We start from the raw sequence: 6,287 nt of genomic DNA, 5'->3' as shown, positions 1-6,287 counted from the left end.
CCTGACTATCACGTCGCCGGGAGCTGACCAACAACGACGTCGTCACGGGATCGAAAGCCTATACGGGAGCAAATCATGCACAAATAGATACTGGAGGCTCTTCAAAGAAAATATGATACTCTTAACAAAAATAAAATGATACTCTGAGTTCAGTAAGCGATTCATTCCTTCTAGATTCCGTGGGCCATCTCTTCTTTCCTTAACGCGTAGAGAGAGGGAGAGTTCCCAGGTCTAGACTTGCCTGCTCCCCGCGTGTGTGCCCATCCGTACTCCCGCATACGTGGCATGATTTGATTAGAACAAAATAAGGTCCGGCCCCACCCCCTTGCAAGCGAGCACATCCTCAGCTGTATGCAAACTACCTCGATCTATGTATCATATCCGTGCAAAACAAGGATGGTAAATAAGTCCTAAATTAACTTAACAGGTCAATTTTTCCTTTGTATATCTTTCTCTTTATGTCAAGCCTTTCCTTAGGTCCTTCCATATGCGTAGAGAAAAAAACGGAGGAAGTACAAGCTAACAAGAGAATAATTTACCGCATGGCATATGTTATAAGCTATAAAAAACCAGAAAAATAATTTTGTCCCGGGGGGCTCAGTTCCGTGGTATTTAGGATCCAGTAATTGACCGCTTTTACAAGATAAATGTTGGGAGGTTAACAAAAATCTAGAGAAGAAATTGGACGCATGGACTGGCTTACTGAACTTTGAAAATCATTTTTTAAATCGTTCTTCTTACATACTTCCCTCAATTTGTAGAAATTGTAAAATTACCACATACATGCATTTTACAAAAAATATGCAATGCTTTCAATTTAAAGAAATACTATGCAACACCTTTGATTCAAAAACACATCAGTTAGATCAACATGGGTGTACTAATCCTATCTAATAATTTCTGAGACATTATACAACTCCATATGCCCATGACACCCATACAGTACCATACACCAGTCTTAAACCACCTCAAGATCACCTTCAAGAATTGTACTTTTCTAAATGTACCATCTTCTTCCTTGACTCTAAAATAAAATAATAGACTAAATTCATATTTTTTGTAAACCTAGATATATGATTATTAGCAAAAAAATAAAGCATCCATACACATCGATAAACATATCATCCACACATTTACACTATTATATAACCAGATGATCCTTAAAACTATATTTATTTATACACAAATACACACCCATGAAAAAGTTAAGATATCGTTTCAAATTAGTTCCAATCAGCCTTTGTGATAGCATATCTACAGATTCTCTCCACAACTTCCTCTGGATGTTCATGTTAAATACAACACATTGATCCGGTCAACTATATCTTCTATCAAATCGAATATGTTATCATCTGATACGAGTGCCTTCGCACTACAAATGTAACAACCTCCTACTATATTTCTCCTCACTGAGATTTCTTTCACCAGTAGTTTTCTTTAACATATCCCATATATCTGTAATCCTCAAAACATATCAACCAGCACAACTATTGCACGACTATGTAGTTTTCTTTCTACATATTGATGGCGGAGGTTCTTCGCGGCATGGAGCAGTGGAGGCTTGGAGTCAGATGTGTGACGATGGACACGCGCAGGAGGTCGACGCTGTCTGGCGTCGTGGTGGCGTCGGCAGCAGCTAGACCGGGTAAGGTAGATGCAGCAGTACAGCTCTGAAGATGGATTGATGGCAGGTGGCTGCGGTGGCCTCATACCCGGTAGGCGTCCTGGTTGAGGAGCACGCCGGACTGGTGGTTGCCCATACCCGGCAGAAGTCCTGGTTGGGAACTCAGGTCTTAGATGTTAGGTTTGGCTGCGAGGTCTGTTTGGTATTAGGCCCAGACTATCACATCCCTTCATCAATTGGATAGGAGTAGCGACAGTTTGTTGCCTAGACGGTGGCTTCAGTCTTACTGTTGTATGACTTTGTAAAGTCTTGTGTGGATAATTAATAAAATGACTGCATGCGTCGTCCAGATGCAGAGGTCGGGGGTCCTCCTCCATTTTTAAAAACAAAAAACCATAGTATGATTTGGCGTCGGATAAACTATATGTTTGATGTAGGTTAGTGACACTGGAATGATTCTATATCGTAGCGAACTTGCAATGTGAGGAGTCAGGACAATAAATTGTTTTATCAACTAAGATTTCAACATTTTAGTTAATGTTTTGTGTCATGATTCTATCCACGACATACAGACGGGCGCGGCGTGCCGCCGCGCGGGTTAAGCTAGTATATAGCTACGACATATAATCACAGAGTGCTGATGGCGACGCTTCGCCGTTTAGCCAATGGCAGAGCCATACATGTTGCCACATGTCATTACAAAGAGTTTCTGACGGAAATAATTTTGGCATGTATACCTACCTGAAAAAGATATTTTGTCTTGTAGGTGATGCTAGTGAGGTAGTAGTTAACTGAACTGCTGGCGATCATTGGCTCTTCCATTATCCATGTTATGTAATTCACTGAGTTCACAACGGCCACTTGATGACATGATACAATGCATGTTCGAGACGAACTTGTGCTCACTTACAAAACTTACATTGCCGTTTAGATTTCATTTTTTGTGAGAGTATTTTCTGTCACAACTTTTTGTTGTCAGAATCTTCCTGGTTCAGTATCTACAACTTTTTTTTTCGCGAATACGCAAATCTTGCGTATCATTCGTTGATAGAAGGAAACAGAATGAGTACATAAGAAGGTACAACACATGGCACGAACGCATACATGAGAAGGCGTGGGCATGGTACGCTGAGCAGAGAGACAAGGGGTGCTTAACCCAAACAAAGAAGAAAAAACACACAGCTCAACCCACCGAGCCAACACCGGGGACGCCCAACCAGCAAGACGCCGAATATCTCCAGAGCCAACACCAGGGACGCCGCTAGCAGGCAAGATGGCGCCTTCAAGAAGGGGAGCGACGTCATGATGCCGTCGCCATCCCATCCGAAGAACCGGACCAAGGGTTTCCCCCGATGCTCGAAGAGGGGCACGGATAAAGGCCATGGCAGCGCCTTCAGAAAGGGAAACGGCACCCGCAAGTGCCGCCGCTGCCAACATCGATAAGACGAGCAGAGCTTTCGCGCTGGCCTAGGACTGAGCAATCCCATTGCCGCCGGTTCAGGGTCTAGAGATTAGGAGGTCAATCTGCTGATTGAGACCACCACCTCAAAAGGAGGGTGGGGCTGCGCTTTCCACCGGAGCGGGAGGCACCGGGCATCGCTGAGAAAACACGAGCTTTGGGACCAGCGTGGCATAGAGGTGGACGGGGTCAGAAAGGTGGCGAGGTAAAGAGAGCCGACGCGGAGGATGGGATGGCAACCGACGCCGCCGACAAGCTAGGAACCGGAAAAGGGAACGCAGCTTCAAGTTGCCGGGGCGTAGCCGCCGAAACGCCAGCGAGCCGAAGACTGGAGAGGACGCAGCAATCGGAGCACGGCAGCCGGGGCAGCGCCGGGAAGGACGCCGGCAGGCCGTGGATACTGGAAGACGCAGGTCCATGACCGCTAGGACCGGAACCACGACGGCAAAGAATCCACCGCGAGGCCTCAACCACCGACCAAAAATACCACCTTGACCACACGAACACGCAGGAGCCGGAACCGCAACTCGGAGGAGACGCCGTTGGGGACGAGGAGCGGGCAGTGCTGAAGCAAGGCCGACCCTCAGCCAGCCGACCGCCAACACCCAAGGGCCTCATGCCCATCCACCACTAGCAGCAGAAGGAGAGCTGCGTCGGGGGAGGGGCCGGAAGCGGGCCTCCAGCGCATCCACCAGCTGCAGCAGAGGAGCTGCGTCGGGAGGAGGGCAGGAGGCGGCCGAGGGATGAGCAGGCCCGAGCCGTGCCGCTGCGCCGAGCCGGCAGAGAAGAACGCAGCAGCCGGCAGAGAAGACAACGCGCCAGGTCCGATCTGGGGAGGAGGGGGGCGTGGCGTCGCGACGCGTAGGAACGAGGCCGCCCCGCCGCCACCATCCCGGGGGCACCGCGCGGCTTCGCCGGCAGGCCCTCCGGCGGCGGCGTAGCGGAGGGGGTGGCGGAGAGGGGACCTGGCCGGCGGCGGCTAGCTTTCCCCCGTGTCGCGAGTCGTGGGCGACGCGGGGGCGACCACATCGGGGACAGTACTTTTCAATACCACCAGTATCTACAACTCTAAGCTGCTTATACAGAGAACGCAGGTCCAACTAATTTGTACACTCTCTTAGCCTTTTGGTAAGAACATTTTTTCATGCATAAAACTTATGTTTCTTCTCACTGACATGGACAGGAATAATGAACATGGAACCCTACCTGCCAACGAGCATACATTTTCTGTTCATGTGAATCACTGATCCTGTCAGGGTGCACACAGGCTCGACAACGGTGGCAGGTACGAAATGTTGTGGGGCTTGAAACTGATGAAATGGTGCTGGATTTCCTTGTGCTGTTTGTTGTTGTATCTTGCTGCGCATCACCATTGTATTATGAGTTTAATTAGGATGGAATTTAACAAGTGCAAACTTGTAGTTTCACTGTTTTGAGCACAACCTTAGCAGTCTGGGGCTATTTTTTGCCGATCAAAACACATGTCAGTACTGTTCAAGTCTCGTTTGATGTTTCCTGAAACTGTTTATGCTTTTCCTTATCAACAGTTCATCACACTGACGCTTTCTCAAGAACTGAGCTAGTTCAAGCTGAATGCTCACTGTTTTCTCCCATTATTATAGCTGATGCCGCCTTGCAATTACTGAACTTAGGCGTCAGCACACTTAGGTCGCAAATTGGGGGAATTCATGCCTATTCGGCATTTCATGAGTTATGAAAATGCAAGAAAGGATACTAAATCTCGTTGTTAACTGAATTCTGAATAGAAAGATTAAGAAGAAAAAAAAGATTCAAAATAAAGACAGAAATACCCAAGCGCAGGATAACCCCAAGGGGTTGTGATTTTTTCCCTACCAATGGGAGCTTTCCCTTCACCGCCCCCATAGGGATGGTCCACAAGGTTCATAACTACCCCTCTTATTATGGGACGTTTACCTAGCCAACACTTAGATCTGGCTCTACCCAAAGTTTTTCCGTTCACCCAAACATTACCCACTTGCCCGATTGTTGCTAAGCAGTTTTGGGATACTAAACGGACCTCCCCAGATGGTAATCTTAAAGTGGCCGATTTACCCTCTTTTGCATTGAGTTTTCACTACTAGGAAAAGGGCTATAGATGGAATGGATACTAATGACGCACTGTACATCTGGTGTGCCATTACTAAATACTAATGGTGCACCATGTGTTGGTGCGCCATTAGTGTGCATATATTAATGGCGCACCACATCCCACGGTGCGTCATTAGTAAAAAAAATTATAATTTTTTCAAAACTACTAATGGCGCACTCATTTTTTCAAAACTACTAATGGCGCACCGTGGAGTGGCACGCCGCACCATCCCACGGTGCGTCATTAGTAATTAGGCCCAAACATTCCCCCGAATGCACCCCCCGTGGACCGCCTTTTCAGTTTAAAAAAATGATAGAAATGTCAAAAAAATAAAAGAAAAAAGATTCCCATGTGATATGTGGTCTAGTTGTTAGCAAAATTTACAAACATGAATTTTCGACTTTTTTGCAAAATCTCTCGAGAATTTGTAAAAATGGGCATAACTTTTGCATACAAACTCGGATGAAAAAGTTTTTTATATGAAAAATCATCTGCTCGAAAAGTTACATCCAAATTTAGCCGGGGGAACCCCGTTAAACATTTTCAAAATCCTCAAAAACCTAACAGAAAAAAGATACGGGGCTTTTAAGATCTGGAGAGGCAAAGAAATTCAAAAAAATTCAAACTTACTAATGGCGCACCTGCCCATGGTGCGCCATTAGTATCTTCCCACCTTCAAAATTCAAAATAAATCGAAAAAATAAAAAAAAGTTACTAATAGCGCACCTGCCCATGTTGCGCCATTAGTATCTTCCCGCCTTCAAAATTCAAAATAAATCGGAAAAAAAAGTTACTAATGGCGCACCTGCCCATGGTGCGCCATTAGTATCTTCCCGCCTTCAAAATTCAAAATAAATCAAAAAAATAAAAAAATAATACTAATGGCGCACCTGCCCACGGTGCACCATTACTATGCCGTATATATGGCTGGGCGTGTCCTCTCCTCCTTACCTCTTCATTCTTCTCCTCCACTCCACCTCTCCTCCACTCCTCCACTCCATCTTCCCTTCTCTCCTCCACCATACTACCCTCCTCCTCTCCGGCGACCCCCTCCTCCTCTCCGGCGACCTCCTCCTCCCTCCTCTCCTCTCCTC

This window comes from Triticum dicoccoides, chromosome 6B (assembly GCF_002162155.2).
Source record: "Triticum dicoccoides isolate Atlit2015 ecotype Zavitan chromosome 6B, WEW_v2.0, whole genome shotgun sequence".
Classification (NCBI taxonomy): domain Eukaryota; kingdom Viridiplantae; phylum Streptophyta; class Magnoliopsida; order Poales; family Poaceae; genus Triticum; species Triticum dicoccoides.
The sequence above is the reverse complement of the archived record's forward strand: the minus strand, read 5'-3'. Positions refer to the sequence as shown.